The sequence below is a fragment of the Athene noctua genome, unplaced genomic scaffold (genome assembly GCF_965140245.1).
Source record: "Athene noctua unplaced genomic scaffold, bAthNoc1.hap1.1 HAP1_HAP1_scaffold_509, whole genome shotgun sequence".
Classification (NCBI taxonomy): Eukaryota; Metazoa; Chordata; class Aves; order Strigiformes; family Strigidae; genus Athene; species Athene noctua.
Window position 1 is genome coordinate 30869 of NW_027437963.1, and position 20657 is coordinate 51525.

Below are 20657 nucleotides of genomic sequence, written 5' to 3' on the forward strand. Positions count from 1 at the left end.
AAACCACACCGGACTCACCAGTACATCAGTCATCAGAAACTGCTGCACAGAAATATCACCTGCTACTTTCAACTGGAGGGGGGGGGGGGGGGGGGGGGAGGCCGGGAAATCACATTACCGTCAATTTCAGGGACAAAATCTTCTAATTTTATATTTCTAATGAGATGCAGTCAGAGGAAAGGAGAGAGATGCTTCCCCCAGAGCATTTCTTCAAGTGAGTTCTCTTGAGGTTTTAGGTACAAGGATGACACACACACCTTTTAATAGGCCACATCTTCCCTCGGGTAGGATCCGTAAATAGCATTCCTGAAAAGCGAGAAGCCAAAGAACCAACAGGTGGCTGAGGCCGGTGCCTTCCTTTGGAGCCGTGGTCTTCTTTAACCTGGGCATGATGGTGTTTCATCAGAGAGCACGGCAGTCACACACCAGGTGCTCGAGTTACACTCGGCGGGATCCGAAGAACTAACCAAAGACCAAGAAGCAGACAAAATGAGAGCTTCAAGGCAATTGCACTAAACTAATCACGAGCTCCCAGAGGTGGGAGCCAGTGCTAAAGGAGATTACCTCCATTTTCAAAGGCTCTGCCGTCTGTGCTGGCAATATTCTCAATTGCTACTGCGTTTCCTGAAGGCTCTCCTTCTCTTTTGGCGTTACTCAGCGTGGTGGGAATTGTATTGCCATCACCCGGAAAGGCAAGAGAAAGAAGGGTTTAGCTGCTTGTGGGTAAGCACAGGGAACGGCACTGCCATTCTCACTGCTGAGCATCAGGGGGTAAATAAAATAACTGAATGCATTTGGACTGGGCTACCCAGAAAGAACAAGTTTTTCATCTTGTTTTCCAGCCAGGATGTCAGCTCTTGAAGAACAGTGCAACAGTTCTGTTTGCTTTTTCCCTTTGAGGAATTCATACTTCAAACCCCAGAGCAAAACCAAGTTACCAGCAAAGGGGTCAAAGGGAGGGCGATCAAACTGATTCTTCTCATCTTTATGTCTGTACAGAACCGAGAAGAAAGTCTTCTTTCGACTCTGCAGGACCACCAATATCGGCGTACATCGTCTCCCGTGCCTTCGCTGCCAAGCCAGCGCCAAAGTTCACGGAAGTTACAGGTGGGCTCCTGCTTACATTGATCTCTTAAAATGCCTCAAACGTGCCTGTCTGGATTGTGCTGCTTTCCATCGGTCCCTGCAGCTGAAAACTCACTTATTTATGCCTGAATATGGGCAGGGGTCAATCTGATCCAGCATCATTTTCACCAACAGACTGATTGCCTCAGGATCCACAGACAGAAACGTGAAGCTTTAGAAAGCTTTACAACTGGTCAGACACAATAGTCACCAACACTAATTTAGCACCTTCCGAGCAGAAAGCAGTCCTCTGCCCCACAAACGGCGACAGATGCAGGAAATGGGCCACGGGGCACAAATATACTGATCCCCACTTTTTACAGCCTCTTTGATCTCTTCAGCAAACTCCTGCTATCAATTTAAAGGTAGCATACATTTTTGCAAATTAACGCAACACCCGAGTATTAATAAGATTCATTTTTAAGCCCGTTTGACAGAACAGGGGTAGTCCTTAGGCAGCGTACTCGGGTGCAAAACCAACCGCCCGGCACAAAACCACAAAGCTGCCTTGTGCCTGGTGCTTTCTTCACAAGCAGGGATAAAACAGGAGGCCGGCTTAGGCACTCCTTTCCTCTAAAAGCAACTGATGCCTTGGGGCAGACTTTCAACACAGGAACATCCCCTTTGTTCGAGTCAAGGATGTCCCCCACGGCGGGATCGCCTCACTGCGAAGGTCCCGTGAGCCCCCTGGGAACGCCACCAGTTTACAGATGATCTTTAAACGACCACAGAGGGAGTCTGGATTGAATACTAGCTGCTATTTCAGAGGTGGTGTGGGATCCACCCCATGCACTCCCTCCTTGGTCCTTCAGCTAACCTCACACTGAATTCACCTCTCAGGCTCAGAGAGCCTTTCCTGCCATTGCAGCTGTCATTAAGAAACAATGTCTATGTGTTTTCTACAGACAGATCCACATCAGGAGCCTCTACCTCAACCCCTGGGAGCAAAAGAAATCCAGAGGGAAAAACGAGCTCTCCCTTGAAAACCACCCTTCAGGTAACTGCTTGATGCAATTCCCTCTTTCCAGTGAAAGCACCAGGCCCCTGCCCGCCTCTGTTTCAGACACCCCCCAGACGGCCCCGCTGTCAGTGCTGCCCCGAGCTGACCCAGGGCACTTCCACACGCAGCATTAGGCCATTCTGACTCCGGTCGGAGATGCAAATCCTGCTGAGGCACCACAGGGATGCAAAGCACCTCAACCCACCTTCGGGAATCCCTCACCAGCCTTGCCACCATTTCTGCTTGCTTTGTGCAACCACCACCTGCTGCTCAAGCAGCTGCTTGGGAAGGTTTTAGAGGAAAAAGACTTGAATGGAACCTTTGGAAACGAGGGTCAATTAGATTAGGATGACATTTTTTTTTTCCTCCCTTGCTTTTACAAGCGTTCAAAGTGTACTTCTGAAAAGGTTTCTGAGAGAGAGAGCATGTTGTTTCCTTCTAGGAAATGACGCACACATAACGTTCTGTCTCTCTCTTTTGACCGCAGAGCCACCAAGACGTCCAGGTCCATAGGAAAGGAGACCGCCAGCCTCCACGCGGGAAAGCCAAGAAGCGAGGGCCGCAGTTTACAAGAACAGGAGAATCGGCAACCGGAAAACCCAAAGAAGATTATCTTACCAAGTCCGAAAAATCATGTCTACCCTAGAACATTTAAAACTTCCCAACAGCCTTCAGTAAATGGACTACATTTAAATCAGTCAGGAAAATCGGAGAGAGGAAATTATTTTTACAGACTCTGTTTTAATAACGCAGAATTCCTTGTATGAATAAATATGTTGGCTTCACTTAGCAGTTTCAGAGAGCTTTTCATGTAAGCAGCAATAACGATGCATTCTAGAAAGTAGCTGGTTTGGTGCCAAAGCCAGATTTCTAGACGCTTTAGCTGTCTGCCAGACGTCTGGGGGCTCAGTCTGAGCTTCCTCCTGAGATTCTGACCTTTGAGCAGGGCAGCAGAACCGTGTTACGAACCAAACGAGCTTCACAACCAAACTCCCCGAATGAGCTGAAAGAGGTTTGACACACATTTTGAACTAAAGGAGCAAAGATGGGGGAAAGACCAAGATCAGAGCGAGAGGAAGGCTGAGAAGAAGGCTACTTTAATGTTGCCTTCTGAAGAAACCAACCTCACACCCAGCTGTCACCTAGATGTGATGTCTAGCTTTGTCGCAGGCCTTTCCCCTTTTGGCGTTTACCGGACCTTTGGTCGTTCTTAGAACATCCTCACTTTGGGAGGAGAGCCCTTCAGACTCCTTTCTGTAGCTCTGGGATCCAGCACTTATCCGGGTGGCACTTGTCACTGGGAACGTCCAAGTCTTTGTCTTCCTTGGAGCTTTCTCCTCACTGTGACTGTTTAGAACATGGGGATGGATCAGATCCCTTCCAGGGTGCCTTCGAGCTGAAATGATTCTATCCTTCTCCCAGAAATACAGCTCTCATACAGCTCTCTACCCTACTTTACAGAGAGTATCTGGCAGAAACCTCAGGTGGTCATGATGTCCTTTTTCTTCTCTTTAGAAATCTAATGGGGACGGTTCAGTCTGAGGAGGAGAAGGCTGAGGGCAGACCTCAGCACTCTCTACAACTCCCTGAAAGGACAGTGGAGAGAGCCTGGTGCTGGTCTCTTCTCACAGGTCATTAGCGACAGAACAAGAGGGAATGGCTTTCAACTGCAACAGGGAGGTTTACACTGGACATTCGGAGAAAAGGGTTCCCAGAAAGAGAGCTCAGACAGGGGAATAGGCTGCCCAGGGAAGGGCTGGAGTCACCATCCCTGGAGGTGTTGAAGGGTCGTTTGGATGAGACCTCGGGGGCTATGGTGCAGGGGAGAACTTTGCACCATAGTGGGGCTGAGGGTTGGACTCGATGATCCCAAGGGGTTTTTTCAACCTGAACGGTTCTGGGATCCTGTGAAATTTAGAGAGGCTATAGGGATTGTAAACAGGCGTGCAGTTAGGTCTCGCTTTCCTTAACTGAGAGAAGAATAGAAACGTCTATAGAGTATCTGCTTTAGCCGAGAGTTAGAACATGTCAAAAAAACAGAGAGAAACACCTTTTTGAAAGCAAGGACACTAAGCGTCTCAAAAATGTTTCCTCCCCTCGAACTAGACACCGCCCTTTCCACCTGTGGGACCCGACGCCTTGCGGCAACACCTTCTATGTCGTCTGCCTGAGGCAATTTACAATCTGACCCAGAGGGATGCTGTGCCCAGTTAGATAAGGCCCGGCCTAGCCCTTATCTAAGAGTGCAGCAACAAGTTCTCAGGTGAACATCCCTTCTGTCTCACAGTGGAAATGAGGAATCGAGATGGCTTCTTTGGGAAAATCCTCTAAGAGCTCAAAGGACCAAAACGGGGTGACTTTTCCACCGACGGGAGGTGCAGGGGGTGCTGGGCCAGAGTCGCAGGCCCATTCGCTGCCGCACAACTTGGGGCTCCTCCCAGCATCTGAATGGCTGTAGCACGAGCTACACTGTCCTCCTTGCCTTTTAAATGGCATCTCAGAAAACCAGCATCCGAAAAGACGCTTTATACAAGCCCAGTGCCTTTCCAAACCGGGATCATGGAGAACTAGCACCTCCTGAGGCAATTGCACCCACCACCCTCCCCCGAAAAGCCACCCCAACAAGCCAAAGCCCGAAGGAAATCATTTTCTAGCGTCTTAGCGTGCCGACATGCCCAGCACAGGATCGGCCTGCGCGAGAGGCCCAGCTCAAGGGAAAGACACCCACCGTGGCGTCTGCAGAGTTGTTTCTCCCGCAGATTCTCGCTCCTCTCTCCGGCTGCTGCTGCCCAGCAGTTTTCCCCCCTTCTCAAATATCTTATCCCAGAAGCGCTCCCACCGGCGCTGATGGGCGCAGCCCTGGCCGGCAGCGGGTCCATCTTGGAGCTGCCTGGCATTGCCTCTGCCGGACGCGGGGGAAGCTTCAGGCCCCTTCTCACAGAAGCCGCCCCTGTAGCCCCTCCGCTACCAAAACCGTGTCCCGCAAACACCACACGCAGTTAATTCTTCCTGACCGTACCTTCTCCTGTGCCTCCTTCAGGCACAGCTGACCAGCTACAAAGAGCCCCTGTGTGGAAAGCTCTCGGCAGGGTTAACACATCCTGCCCGTGGATGCTGCTGCCCACTGACAGTTCATCGTTCGTGGCCGTCACCTGCTTTCCCAAATTCTCCTCCTATGCTATGAACCACTAGGCTCTGTCTTGAATTCTGCCTTTGATCTCCCTCCCTTCTCTTGGGCTCCATCTCTAGCGTATTACTCTTTCACCTCTCTTTGGAGGCTGTGGAGCCTTTCCCTTTCTGCCCTTGCTTTGACTTCTTACTCCTAAGTTCCCAGGTTTCGCCCTAACAGTGCTCTCAAGCGTTCATCTCCCAGTCACTGATGGCAGGCAGTGGGGTAAATGGGACCCCACGTCCTGAGGAGAACAGGATGCCTCACCGTGTTCCAACGCTAAAACTCCATTTCCCCCCCCCCCCGTCGCTACTTTTTGTGCAGGGGCAGCCTAGCCCCTGAACGGGACCACAGGTCTTCATTAGGGACACAGGTGCACGCTCTTCTTTCTGCTTTAGCCCTGCCAGTGGACATCGCAGAAGCAAGAAGCAGCTCTGCACCCCAGCAGGGGAAGCAGCTAACAGCTAACCGCGCACTGACAGGGAACAGCAACTTTCTCAATCCAAAGAGGGAGGGAGAGTACGAGAAACACGGGGTAAAAGGATTTGGGTTAAAGAAAGAGTCAGAGAAGACCGTTTGCCTCGGTGGTATCAAAGATTTGTTTCCAAGACACTGTGAGTTCCTACAGCAAGAAGCTGGGCACTATTTAAGCCCCGCCAAATGGGTTTGTTCCCTTTGACGGTAAAGAAGCACCAGAACGGGAGACCCTCTGACAGGCTCCGGTTTTCCCGACTTTATTGGGGAGCAAGGGAGAAAAAGGAAGGGGTTCCAGCTGGACAGGTTACAGAGCGCCATGCTGTTGACGGCACGCGCTGGAGGTGCCCTTGGCAACCGCTGGAGGGTAACATTCTAAAGCCCCTAGCAACTGCCTTCGCTGGTTCCACAAGCCTGCAGAAGGTACCACCTCCTCCCTTCAAGCCCCTTTCACTGCTGGCTGGAGTTTCTGTTTCAAGAAAGAAGCAGACATCAGCTTCCAGAGGTGCAGTTTTTGAGAGGAGCTACTGCTTTCACAGGATAAGATCGCCTGCCGTTAGGAGCACAGACCAGAAGCAGCCTCAGCGGGGAAAATGGGCACACTTGGGAATGACCCCTACTTCCGCTTTCATCCCCCCTACGCACAGGTAAATGCTGTAGATTTTACAGGGCCTTGTAACCTGGATTCTCTGGACAGACCGTGCTGAAAGGGAGCCTTACTGTCTCCAGTCTGAAGTTGCTATGACCCCTCTCTCTGGGTCATGGCAGCACCTGTCCATCAAACTGCTGATTTTTGCAAGTGCAAAGAGCTAACATCATCTAAACTACAGACAATTTCTCCTGTGAGCTGGGTTCAGATACTCAAGGAAGACGTAAAAGTTAAAAATCGTGCATAAAGATCACCCAGCGCTTTCTTAGCGAATTGACATGACGCTGATTCTGAGAAAAACTGGCATGTTGAGAGCTTCTGCTCACAGCAACTGCCTGGATCCCCGTAAAGTCACTTACTTCAGAGAAAGACCTTCCAAACGGGTCCGTCCGCCAAAGAAATACTATTCTATTGCACCGAGTAAAAACCCAAGGGTGGGTGTAGGGCTCTTGGTTATTGCGTCCGCTTCAGCCTCGGGGATTGAGGCGTTCACGCCTGGGAGATGGGCTTTGGCCCCAGACCCCAGCCTGTCTCAGGGCATGGCCCGCTTGTGCTGCCTACAGTCCAAAAGCGGCGGGTTGGGGAGATGCTGCTCCTAGACCCAGCTGTTCATGCCTGCACCCGAGTGAAACTTACCTTCAAGTACACAAGGATCTTCAAGCGGGACTTTGCTTTCCTTCAAAAAACCACACAGAAACTCATTCAGAATTTACCCTCAACCTGGCATTTTCAGCTCTCAGCTGGGATGAAGCTCAGCACACCACCTACTAAACCATTTAGGCCATTTTTATTGTGCCATTTACAACACCTGAAAACTCTTTTCTCCTGCAGCAAAAGTACCACAACATCTCCTGTTTCTGGGAAAAACAACCCCGAGGCTGCCTGAGGATCAGCTGTGCCTTCCATCACAGCAAACCCCGATACATCAACGGACTTTTTTTGCCACCTACTAACAGTGAGTAGAAAGATCTTACCAACCATTTGTTCGCTCGACTAAGGACATACGCAAAAATGTCCTTCCAGTGCTGCCATAACCTAGAGTAAGGTCAAGAAATGCACCCTGGCAAATCAGTCAGCTAAGATCTGCTATCGCAGCAAGGACAAGGCAAGGCACAACCTCTCTGTGTAAAGAGGCCTTCAGTGTCAGAAGGACTGCAGAACTGTACCTGCTGCTCTCAACCCTCATCTGACATTCTAGTTCCCTCCTAACAAAACAAACAAACACCACGTTCTCTTCTGCAGATGCCCCACTGCAACAGGCTGCCCACCATCCAGGCCCTCATCAGCAACCCCACAGAAACCAACACAAGACTCGACTGCCAATTCACCCGCCGCTCATCATAAACCTCGAGGATGATGAGGACGACGAAGACGACGAGGAAGAGGAGGAGAACTGTAAACAAGTTTTTTTCTTTCTTTTACAAGGAAGTAGAAGGGGGGGGCGGGGGGGGGTGGGTGTGTTTGACACCTCAGAGCTCATTTATTCGAATAACGGTGACAATTGTAGAAAAGAGCTGTTGACAGGTTTTTGAAAGAGTTTCCAGCTAATCCCCAAGTTACTGGAACCGGCAGTCACCAGGTGGGAGCGAGGCAACATTCCCTAACTCCTGGGCAATGCCTGGCTGTATAGTTCAACAGCGGGATAATTCCTCTTTTTCCCATTAAATAGAGCTGAAGTCACAGGTTTGTTCACCAAAGACAGTGCTCTGACTTCCACTTAAATAATCCCTTCAACTGCTTTCCTCAACTCTGTAGGCAGTCTCATGTTATTGCAGAAAGTTATCCTTAAATCCAGCAAAGAGAATCCATACAACACTCTCCGCAGAAGCTGAATGTCTGTGTCTGTGTTTTTATACGTACAGAGAGAGATTCAGGTTTTCGTTTTTTAAAATGTAGTTCAACTGTTGGATGTATCTCCCTCGGAGATGCCCGATTCACAGGGAAGGAACGAATTGCACGTTCCCGGAGAGCGGGAGCGCGACCTCCTCTCACGTGCGCACTCCGCAAACCGCTGTGCTCCTTCCTTCCCGGGCAGCCCCAAGCTGCTCGTCACTTTCCCCTGCCCTTCAGGCTGGCTGGCAGGGCTGCCTGTTCAGGCTTCCTAACTCGCTTCCAGCCCCAGGAACCTCAACAATACAAGAAGCAGGGCTCTTCTCATCTTAGCAGCCTTACCTGAGACAGCCAAGGAGCACTCCCTTCGCCAGCTCCGCTGGCAGACACTGCCCGAGAGGAACTCTGCGCAGAGGGTTTCTGACAAGCGCTCCCTGCTGACATGTTTCATCACAACATTTCCTTTGGGGGGGGGGGAAAAGAAGGATCATGAGTACTGAAGATGGCTTGGCATCAGTTTACATCAACCAACGTTTGCTTCTTAATAGGTGTCGTGACTGCAAGTCCACTGCGCTTGCAAATACCTCACAGCAAGGAATCCACTTTCTGGCCAGAAGCAGAGCTTGCAGCCAGAAAAAAAGAAGGGCTCTGACCAAAGTGAAATTCCTTATGGTGGCTGGTTATGAAGAATTGCCAAAGGTCTTTGTAGAGCTGTCTAGTAACCCTTGAAAAATATTTCCTACAGATGTTCCTGACCGGGTGCCCAAGACTGCTGAAGAGATGGAAGAGGAAAGGGCAATAAAGGAAATATGCTATAAATCTGGTAAATACAAACTTAGTCACTCTTGCCTAAACAGCAGTTCTGACAAGAGAGTGAACTTTGTTGGGTTTTTTTTTCCCTCCTGGGCTGTGTCTAGGAGAGTATTACAGGATTCAGCCCCCTCGTGAACACCCCTCAACAACAACCGTGTCTTCCCCTCGGGAAAAAGAGCTGTCCCCCGTGGAAGCTACCCTCCCGGACTTGCAGAAAGGCAAGTACTTTTCATCTTCTTGCACAATGGTTACCACTTTTTAAATTACTGTTACAGGGAGAAACTATCACAGAGTTTGCCCCTCCTCCCCACTTTTTAGATTTCGTGTCGATAAAAGACAGGAATTTCCACACACACCCCCCCGCCCCCCCCCATCTCTCTCTCTTTCTCTCCTGTCACTGTATCGAGTGTAGGTGGAAAAGGTAGAAATGGGCTATTAATCCTATGTGTACTTTCCCGAGATACAAGGATCGAGATTTGTGTGGCCTAGTTTTAGCCGTCCTAAGGTAGGAACGTAGTTTCCATTCCATATCAGGCCGTGCAGGCACTCTTACGGGGCTCTTTATTGCATCGTCAGACAGTGCCAAAGAAAGGGCAGACCAGTCCCTTTCCCAGAGGTGCTCTGTGCTCTCTGCTCGCTGGCTTGGGTCTCTAGATGACGAAATGCAGCCACACATCAAGCTTTTCTCCAACTCAACTCAGATTAAATAAATCCCCCCTTCAAGTGCCTTCTAACAGAGAGTAAGAAACCAGTTCCATTTTGGTTGGAATGCTAGGCTTTACTCAACAGAAGGCAGGACAAAGAAATACCAACTCAGAAATATTTACCTCCTCTAGTTTGTTTCTCCTTCATTCCTGAGCAAGTGGCGTGACTGGAAAAAAAACAAAATTCTGTGTTAGATCTTTTACGGGATAAGCAAGAGTATAATTCCATTAGAGGAGAGAGCATTATGTTCAGACTATAAAAACACACCGGACTCACCAGTACATCAGTCATCAGAAACTGCTGCACAGAAATATCACCTGCTACTTTCAACTGGAGGGGGGGGGGGGGGGGGGGGAGGCCGGGAAATCACATTACCGTCAATTTCAGGGACAAAATCTTCTAATTTTATATTTCTAATGAGATGCAGTCAGAGGAAAGGAGAGAGATGCTTCCCCCAGAGCATTTCTTCAAGTGAGTTCTCTTGAGGTTTTAGGTACAAGGATGACACACACACCTTTTAATAGGCCACATCTTCCCTCGGGTAGGATCCGTAAATAGCATTCCTGAAAAGCGAGAAGCCAAAGAACCAACAGGTGGCTGAGGCCGGTGCCTTCCTTTGGAGCCGTGGTCTTCTTTAACCTGGGCATGATGGTGTTTCATCAGAGAGCACGGCAGTCACACACCAGGTGCTCGAGTTACACTCGGCGGGATCCGAAGAACTAACCAAAGACCAAGAAGCAGACAAAATGAGAGCTTCAAGGCAATTGCACTAAACTAATCACGAGCTCCCAGAGGTGGGAGCCAGTGCTAAAGGAGATTACCTCCATTTTCAAAGGCTCTGCCGTCTGTGCTGGCAATATTCTCAATTGCTACTGCGTTTCCTGAAGGCTCTCCTTCTCTTTTGGCGTTACTCAGCGTGGTGGGAATTGTATTGCCATCACCCGGAAAGGCAAGAGAAAGAAGGGTTTAGCTGCTTGTGGGTAAGCACAGGGAACGGCACTGCCATTCTCACTGCTGAGCATCAGGGGGTAAATAAAATAACTGAATGCATTTGGACTGGGCTACCCAGAAAGAACAAGTTTTTCATCTTGTTTTCCAGCCAGGATGTCAGCTCTTGAAGAACAGTGCAACAGTTCTGTTTGCTTTTTCCCTTTGAGGAATTCATACTTCAAACCCCAGAGCAAAACCAAGTTACCAGCAAAGGGGTCAAAGGGAGGGCGATCAAACTGATTCTTCTCATCTTTATGTCTGTACAGAACCGAGAAGAAAGTCTTCTTTCGACTCTGCAGGACCACCAATATCGGCGTACATCGTCTCCCGTGCCTTCGCTGCCAAGCCAGCGCCAAAGTTCACGGAAGTTACAGGTGGGCTCCTGCTTACATTGATCTCTTAAAATGCCTCAAACGTGCCTGTCTGGATTGTGCTGCTTTCCATCGGTCCCTGCAGCTGAAAACTCACTTATTTATGCCTGAATATGGGCAGGGGTCAATCTGATCCAGCATCATTTTCACCAACAGACTGATTGCCTCAGGATCCACAGACAGAAACGTGAAGCTTTAGAAAGCTTTACAACTGGTCAGACACAATAGTCACCAACACTAATTTAGCACCTTCCGAGCAGAAAGCAGTCCTCTGCCCCACAAACGGCGACAGATGCAGGAAATGGGCCACGGGGCACAAATATACTGATCCCCACTTTTTACAGCCTCTTTGATCTCTTCAGCAAACTCCTGCTATCAATTTAAAGGTAGCATACATTTTTGCAAATTAACGCAACACCCGAGTATTAATAAGATTCATTTTTAAGCCCGTTTGACAGAACAGGGGTAGTCCTTAGGCAGCGTACTCGGGTGCAAAACCAACCGCCCGGCACAAAACCACAAAGCTGCCTTGTGCCTGGTGCTTTCTTCACAAGCAGGGATAAAACAGGAGGCCGGCTTAGGCACTCCTTTCCTCTAAAAGCAACTGATGCCTTGGGGCAGACTTTCAACACAGGAACATCCCCTTTGTTCGAGTCAAGGATGTCCCCCACGGCGGGATCGCCTCACTGCGAAGGTCCCGTGAGCCCCCTGGGAACGCCACCAGTTTACAGATGATCTTTAAACGACCACAGAGGGAGTCTGGATTGAATACTAGCTGCTATTTCAGAGGTGGTGTGGGATCCACCCCATGCACTCCCTCCTTGGTCCTTCAGCTAACCTCACACTGAATTCACCTCTCAGGCTCAGAGAGCCTTTCCTGCCATTGCAGCTGTCATTAAGAAACAATGTCTATGTGTTTTCTACAGACAGATCCACATCAGGAGCCTCTACCTCAACCCCTGGGAGCAAAAGAAATCCAGAGGGAAAAACGAGCTCTCCCTTGAAAACCACCCTTCAGGTAACTGCTTGATACAATTCCCTCTTTCCAGTGAAAGCACCAGGCCCCTGCCCGCCTCTGTTTCAGACACCCCCCAGGCGGCCCCGCTGTCAGTGCTGCCCCGAGCTGACCCAGGGCACTTCCACACGCAGCATTAGGCCATTCTGACTCCGGTCGGAGATGCAAATCCTGCTGAGGCACCACAGGGATGCAAAGCACCTCAACCCACCTTCGGGAATCCCTCACCAGCCTTGCCACCATTTCTGCTTGCTTTGTGCAACCACCACCTGCTGCTCAAGCAGCTGCTTGGGAAGGTTTTAGAGGAAAAAGACTTGAATGGAACCTTTGGAAACGAGGGTCAATTAGATTAGGATGACATTTTTTTTTTCCCCCCTTGCTTTTACAAGCGTTCAAAGTGTACTTCTGAAAAGGTTTCCAAGAGAGAGAGCATGTTGTTTCCTTCTAGGAAATGACGCACACATAACGTTCTGTCTCTCTCTTTTGACCGCAGAGCCACCAAGACGTCCAGGTCCATAGGAAAGGAGACCGCCAGCCTCCACGCGGGAAAGCCAAGAAGCGAGGGCTGCAGTTTACAAGAACAGGAGAATCGGCAACCGGAAAACCCAAAGAAGATTATCTTACCAAGTCCGAAAAATCATGTCTACCCTAGAACGTTCAAAACTTCCCAACAGCCTTCAGTAAATGGACTACATTTAAATCAGTCAGGAAAATCGGAGAGAGGAAATTATTTTTACAGACTCTGTTTTAATAACGCAGAATTCCTTGTATGAATAAATATGTTGGCTTCACTTAGCAGTTTCAGAGAGCTTTTCATGTAAGCAGCAATAACGATGCATTCTAGAAAGTAGCTGGTTTGGTGCCAAAGCCAGATTTCTAGACGCTTTAGCTGTCTGCCAGACGTCTGGGGGCTCAGTCTGAGCTTCCTCCTGAGATTCTGACCTTTGAGCAGGGCAGCAGAACCGTGTTACGAACCAAACGAGCTTCACAACCAAACTCCCCGAATGAGCTGAAAGAGGTTTGACACACATTTTGAACTAAAGGAGCAAAGATGGGGGAAAGACCAAGATCAGAGCGAGAGGAAGGCTGAGAAGAAGGCTACTTTAATGTTGCCTTCTGAAGAAACCAACCTCACACCCAGCTGTCACCTAGATGTGATGTCTAGCTTTGTCGCAGGCCTTTCCCCTTTTGGCGTTTACCGGACCTTTGGTCGTTCTTAGAACATCCTCACTTTGGGAGGAGAGCCCTTCAGACTCCTTTCTGTAGCTCTGGGATCCAGCACTTATCCGGGTGGCACTTGTCACTGGGAACGTCCAAGTCTTTTTCTTCCTTGGAGCTTTCTCCTCACTGTGACTGTTTAGAACATGGGGATGGATCAGATCCCTTCCAGGGTGCCTTCGAGCTGAAATGATTCTATCCTTCTCCCAGAAATACAGCTCTCATACAGCTCTCTACCCTACTTTACAGAGAGTATCTGGCAGAAACCTCAGGTGGTCATGATGTCCTTTTTCTTCTCTTTAGAAATCTAATGGGGACGGTTCAGTCTGAGGAGGAGAAGGCTGAGGGCAGACCTCAGCACTCTCTACAACTCCCTGAAAGGACAGTGGAGAGAGCCTGGTGCTGGTCTCTTCTCACAGGTCATTAGCGACAGAACAAGAGGGAATGGCTTTCAACTGCAACAGGGAGGTTTACACTGGACATTCGGAGAAAAGGGTTCCCAGAAAGAGAGCTCAGACAGGGGAATAGGCTGCCCAGGGAAGGGCTGGAGTCACCATCCCTGGAGGTGTTGAAGGGTCGTTTGGATGAGACCTCGGGGGCTATGGTGCAGGGGAGAACTTTGCACCATAGTGGGGCTGAGGGTTGGACTCGATGATCCCAAGGGGTTTTTTCAACCTGAACGGTTCTGGGATCCTGTGAAATTTAGAGAGGCTATAGGGATTGTAAACAGGCGTGCAGTTAGGTCTCGCTTTCCTTAACTGAGAGAAGAATAGAAACGTCTATAGAGTATCTGCTTTAGCCGAGAGTTAGAACATGTCAAAAAAACAGAGAGAAACACCTTTTTGAAAGCAAGGACACTAAGCGTCTCAAAAATGTTTCCTCCCCTCGAACTAGACACCGCCCTTTCCACCTGTGGGACCCGACGCCTTGCGGCAACACCTTCTATGTCGTCTGCCTGAGGCAATTTACAATCTGACCCAGAGGGATGCTGTGCCCAGTTAGATAAGGCCCGGCCTAGCCCTTATCTAAGAGTGCAGCAACAAGTTCTCAGGTGAACATCCCTTCTGTCTCACAGTGGAAATGAGGAATCGAGATGGCTTCTTTGGGAAAATCCTCTAAGAGCTCAAAGGACCAAAACGGGGTGACTTTTCCACCGACGGGAGGTGCAGGGGGTGCTGGGCCAGAGTCGCAGGCCCATTCGCTGCCGCACAACTTGGGGCTCCTCCCAGCATCTGAATGGCTGTAGCACGAGCTACACTGTCCTCCTTGCCTTTTAAATGGCATCTCAGAAAACCAGCATCCGAAAAGACGCTTTATACAAGCCCAGTGCCTTTCCAAACCGGGATCATGGAGAACTAGCACCTCCTGAGGCAATTGCACCCACCACCCTCCCCCGAAAAGCCACCCCAACAAGCCAAAGCCCGAAGGAAATCATTTTCTAGCGTCTTAGCGTGCCGACATGCCCAGCACAGGATCGGCCTGCGCGAGAGGCCCAGCTCAAGGGAAAGACACCCACCGTGGCGTCTGCAGAGTTGTTTCTCCCGCAGATTCTCGCTCCTCTCTCCGGCTGCTGCTGCCCAGCAGTTTTCCCCCCTTCTCAAATATCTTATCCCAGAAGCGCTCCCACCGGCGCTGATGGGCGCAGCCCTGGCCGGCAGCGGGTCCATCTTGGAGCTGCCTGGCATTGCCTCTGCCGGACGCGGGGGAAGCTTCAGGCCCCTTCTCACAGAAGCCGCCCCTGTAGCCCCTCCGCTACCAAAACCGTGTCCCGCAAACACCACACGCAGTTAATTCTTCCTGACCGTACCTTCTCCTGTGCCTCCTTCAGGCACAGCTGACCAGCTACAAAGAGCCCCTGTGTGGAAAGCTCTCGGCAGGGTTAACACATCCTGCCCGTGGATGCTGCTGCCCACTGACAGTTCATCGTTCGTGGCCGTCACCTGCTTTCCCAAATTCTCCTCCTATGCTATGAACCACTAGGCTCTGTCTTGAATTCTGCCTTTGATCTCCCTCCCTTCTCTTGGGCTCCATCTCTAGCGTATTACTCTTTCACCTCTCTTTGGAGGCTGTGGAGCCTTTCCCTTTCTGCCCTTGCTTTGACTTCTTACTCCTAAGTTCCCAGGTTTCGCCCTAACAGTGCTCTCAAGCGTTCATCTCCCAGTCACTGATGGCAGGCAGTGGGGTAAATGGGACCCCACGTCCTGAGGAGAACAGGATGCCTCACCGTGTTCCAACGCTAAAACTCCATTTCCCCCCCCCCCCCTCGCTACTTTTTGTGCAGGGGCAGCCTAGCCCCTGAACGGGACCACAGGTCTTCATTAGGGACACAGGTGCACGCTCTTCTTTCTGCTTTAGCCCTGCCAGTGGACATCGCAGAAGCAAGAAGCAGCTCTGCACCCCAGCAGGGGAAGCAGCTAACAGCTAACCGCGCACTGACAGGGAACAGCAACTTTCTCAATCCAAAGAGGGAGGGAGAGTACGAGAAACACGGGGTAAAAGGATTTGGGTTAAAGAAAGAGTCAGAGAAGACCGTTTGCCTCGGTGGTATCAAAGATTTGTTTCCAAGACACTGTGAGTTCCTACAGCAAGAAGTGGGGCACTATTTAAGCCCCGCCAAATGGGTTTCTTCCCTTTGACGGTAAAGAAGCACCAGAACGGGAGACCCTCTGACAGGCTCCGGTTTTCCCGACTTTATTGGGGAGCAAGGGAGAAAAAGGAAGGGGTTCCAGCTGGACAGGTTACAGAGCGCCATGCTGTTGACGGCACGCGCTGGAGGTGCCCTTGGCAACCGCTGGAGGGTAACATTCTAAAGCCCCTAGCAACTGCCTTCGCTGGTTCCACAAGCCTGCAGAAGGTACCACCTCCTCCCTTCAAGCCCCTTTCACTGCTGGCTGGAGTTTCTGTTTCAAGAAAGAAGCAGACATCAGCTTCCAGAGGTGCAGTTTTTGAGAGGAGCTACTGCTTTCACAGGATAAGATCGCCTGCCGTTAGGAGCACAGACCAGAAGCAGCCTCAGCGGGGAAAATGGGCACACTTGGGAATGACCCCTACTTCCGCTTTCATCCCCCCTACGCACAGGTAAATGCTGTAGATTTTACAGGGCCTTGTAACCTGGATTCTCTGGACAGACCGTGCTGAAAGGGAGCCTTACTGTCTCCAGTCTGAAGTTGCTATGACCCCTCTCTCTGGGTCATGGCAGCACCTGTCCATCAAACTGCTGATTTTTGCAAGTGCAAAGAGCTAACATCATCTAAACTACAGACAATTTCTCCTGTGAGCTGGGTTCAGATACTCAAGGAAGACGTAAAAGTTAAAAATCGTGCATAGAGATCACCCAGCGCTTTCTTAGCGAATTGACATGACGCTGACTCTGAGAAAAACTGGCATGTTGAGAGCTTCTGCTCACAGCAACTGCCTGGATCCCCGTAAAGTCACTTACTTCAGAGAAAGACCTTCCAAACGGGTCCGTCCGCCAAAGAAATACTATTCTATTGCACCGAGTAAAAACCCAAGGGTGGGTGTAGGGCTCTTGGTTATTGCGTCCGCTTCAGCCTCGGGGATTGAGGCGTTCACGCCTGGGAGATGGGCTTTGGCCCCAGACCCCAGCCTGTCTCAGGGCATGGCCCGCTTGTGCTGCCTACAGTCCAAAAGCGGCGGGTTGGGGAGATGCTGCTCCTAGACCCAGCTGTTCATGCCTGCACCCAAGTGAAACTTACCTTCAAGTACACAAGGATCTTCAAGCGGGACTTTGCTTTCCTTCAAAAAACCACACAGAAACTCATTCAGAATTTACCCTCAACCTGGCATTTTCAGCTCTCAGCTGGGATGAAGCTCAGCACACCACCTACTAAACCATTTAGGCCATTTTTATTGTGCCATTTACAACACCTGAAAACTCCTTTCTCCTGCAGCAAAAGTACCACAACATCTCCTGTTTCTGGGAAAAACAACCCCGAGGCTGCCTGAGGATCAGCTGTGCCTTCCATCACAGCAAACCCCGATACATCAACGGACTTTTTTTGCCACCTACTAACAGTGAGTAGAAAGATCTTACCAACCATTTGTTCGCTCGACTAAGGACATACGCAAAAATGTCCTTCCAGTGCTGCCAGAACCTAGAGTAAGGTCAAGAAATGCACCCTGGCAAATCAGTCAGCTAAGATCTGCTATCGCAGCAAGGACAAGGCAAGGCACAACCTCTCTGTGTAAAGAGGCCTTCAGTGTCAGAAGGACTGCAGAACTGTACCTGCTGCTCTCAACCCTCATCTGACATTCTAGTTCCCTCCTAACAAAACAAACAAACACCACGTTCTCTTCTGCAGATGCCCCACTGCAACAGGCTGCCCACCATCCAGGCCCTCATCAGCAACCCCACAGAAACCAACACAAGACTCGACTGCCAATTCACCCGCCGCTCATCATAAACCTCGAGGATGATGAGGACGACGAAGACGACGAGGAAGAGGAGGAGAACTGTAAACAAGTTTTTTTCTTTCTTTTACAAGGAAGTAGAAGGGGGGGGCGGGGGGGGGTGGGTGTGTTTGACACCTCAGAGCTCATTTATTCGAATAACGGTGACAATTGTAGAAAAGAGCTGTTGACAGGTTTTTGAAAGAGTTTCCAGCTAATCCCCAAGTTACTGGAACCGGCAGTCACCAGGTGGGAGCGAGGCAACATTCCCTAACTCCTGGGCAATGCCTGGCTGTATAGTTCAACAGCGGGATAATTCCTCTTTTTCCCATTAAATAGAGCTGAAGTCACAGGTTTGTTCACCAAAGACAGTGCTCTGACTTCCACTTAAATAATCCCTTCAACTGCTTTCCTCAACTCTGTAGGCAGTCTCATGTTATTGCAGAAAGTTATCCTTAAATCCAGCAAAGAGAATCCATACAACACTCTCCGCAGAAGCTGAATGTCTGTGTCTGTGTTTTTATACGTACAGAGAGAGATTCAGGTTTTCGTTTTTTAAAATGTAGTTCAACTGTTGGATGTATCTCCCTCGGAGATGCCAGATTCACAGGGAAGGAACGAATTGCACGTTCCCGGAGAGCGGGAGCGCGACCTCCTCTCACGTGCGCACTCCGCAAACCGCTGTGCTCCTTCCTTCCCGGGCAGCCCCAAGCTGCTCGTCACTTTCCCCTGCCCTTCAGGCTGGCTGGCAGGGCTGCCTGTTCAGGCTTCCTAACTCGCTTCCAGCCCCAGGAAGCCACAGGAACCTCAACAATACAAGAAGCAGGGCTTTGCTCATCTTAGCAGCCTTACCTGAGACAGCCAAGGAGCACTCCCTTCGCCAGCTCCGCTGGCAGACACTGCCCGAGAGGAACTCTGCGCAGAGGGTTTCTGACAAGCGCTCCCTGCTGACATGTTTCATCACAACATTTCCTTTGGGGGGGGGGGGAAAAGAAGGATCATGAGTATTGAAGATGGCTTGGCATCAGTTTACATCAACCAACGTTTGCTTCTTAATAGGTGTCGTGACTGCAAGTCCACTGCGCTTGCAAATACCTCACAGCAAGGAATCCACTTTCTGGCCAGAAGCAGAGCTTGCAGCCAGAAAAAAAGAAGGGCTCTGACCAAAGTGAAATTCCTTATGGTGGCTGGTTATGAAGAATTGCCAAAGGTCTTTGTAGAGCTGTCTAGTAACCCTTGAAAAATATTTCCTACAGATGTTCCTGACCAGGTGCCCAAGACTGCTGAAGAGATCGAAGAGGAAAGGGCAATAAAGGAAATATGCTATAAATCTGGTAAATACAAACTTAGTCACTCTTGCCTAAACAGCAGTTCTGACAAGAGAGTGAACTTTGTTGGGTTTTTTTTTCCCTCCTGGGCTGTGTCTAGGAGAGTATTACAGGATTCAGCCCCCTCGTGAACACCCCTCAACAACAACCGTGTCTTCCCCTCGGGAAAAAGAGCTGTCCCCCGTGGAAGCTACCCTCCCGGACTTGCAGAAAGGCAAGTACTTTTCATCTTCTTGCACAATGGTTACCACTTTTTAAATTACTGTTACAGGGAGAAACTATCACAGAGTTTGCCCCTCCTCCCCACTTTTTAGATTTCGTGTCGATAAAAGACAGGAATTTCCACACACCCCCCAACCCGCCCCCCCCCATCTCTCTCTCTTTCTCTCCTGTCACTGTATCGAGTGTAGGTGGAAAAGGTAGAAATGGGCTATTAATCCTATGTGTACTTTCCCGAGATACAAGGATCGAGATTTGTGTGGCCTAGTTTTAGCCGTCCTAAGGTAGGAACGTAGTTTCCATTCCCCATCAGGCCGTGCAGGCACTCTTACGGGGCTCTTTATTGCATCGTCAGACAGTGCCAAAGAAAGGGCAGACCAGTCCCTTTCCCAGAGGTGCTCTGTGCTCTCTGCTCGCTGGCTTGGGTCTCTAGATGACGAAATGCAGCCACACATCAAGCTTTTCTCCAACTCAACTCAGATTAAATAAATCCCCCCTTCAAGTGCCTTCTAACAGAGAGTAAGAAACCAGTTCCATTTTGGTTGGAATGCTAGGCTTTACCCAACAGAAGGCAGGACAAAGAAATACCAACTCAGAAATATTTACCTCCTCTAGTTTGTTTCTCCTTCATTCCTGAGCAAGTGGCGTGACTGGAAAAAAAACAAAATTCTGTGTTAGATCTTTTACGGGATAAGCAAGAGTATAATTCCATTAGAGGAGAGAGCATTATGTTCAGACTATAAAAACACACCGGACTCACCAGTACATCAGTCATCAGAAACTGCTGCACAGAAATATCACCTGCTACTTTCAACTGGAGGGAGGGGGGGGGGGGGGGGAGGCTGGGAAATCACATTACCGTCAATTTCAGGGACAAAATCTTCTAATTTTATATTTCTAATGAGATGCAGTCAGAGGAAAGGAGAGAGGTGCTTCCCCCAGAGCATTTCTTCAAGTGAGTTCTCTTGAGGTTTTAGGTACAAGGATGACACACGCACCTTTTAATAGGCCACATCTTCCCTCGGGTAGGATCCGTAAATAGCATTCCTGAAAAGCGAGAAGCCAAAGAACCAACAGGTGGCTGAGGCCGGTGCCTTCCTTTGGAGCTGTGGTCTTCTTTAACCTGGGCATGATGGTGTTTCATCAGAGAGCACGGCAGTCACACACCAGGTGCTCGAGTTACACTCGGCGGGATCCGAAGAACTAACCAAAGACCAAGAAGCAGACAAAATGAGAGCTTCAAGGCAATTGCACTAAACTAATCACAAGCTCCCAGAGGTGGGAGCCAGTGCTAAAGGAGATTACCTCCATTTTCAAAGGCTCTGCCGTCTGTGCTGGCAA

General features: G+C 49.8%; 2 long non-coding RNA genes across 2 annotated transcripts; both read right to left on the bottom strand.

Annotated features, from left to right (window-relative positions):
- Positions 1–263: 263 nt before the first annotated feature.
- LOC141955732 (uncharacterized) lies at positions 264–9933 on the bottom strand. The gene is made up of 3 exons (XR_012632718.1): positions 9888–9933; positions 8590–8709; positions 264–462 (listed from the first exon to the last, which is right to left on the bottom strand). It is a non-coding gene; the product is annotated as an uncharacterized LOC141955732 (long non-coding RNA).
- A 352-nt stretch (positions 9934–10285) lies between these two features.
- Positions 10286–19968, bottom strand: LOC141955730 (uncharacterized). Its single transcript, XR_012632716.1, has 3 exons — positions 19923–19968; positions 18622–18741; positions 10286–10484 (listed from the first exon to the last, which is right to left on the bottom strand). It is a non-coding gene; the product is annotated as an uncharacterized LOC141955730 (long non-coding RNA).
- Positions 19969–20657: the final 689 nt, after the last annotated feature.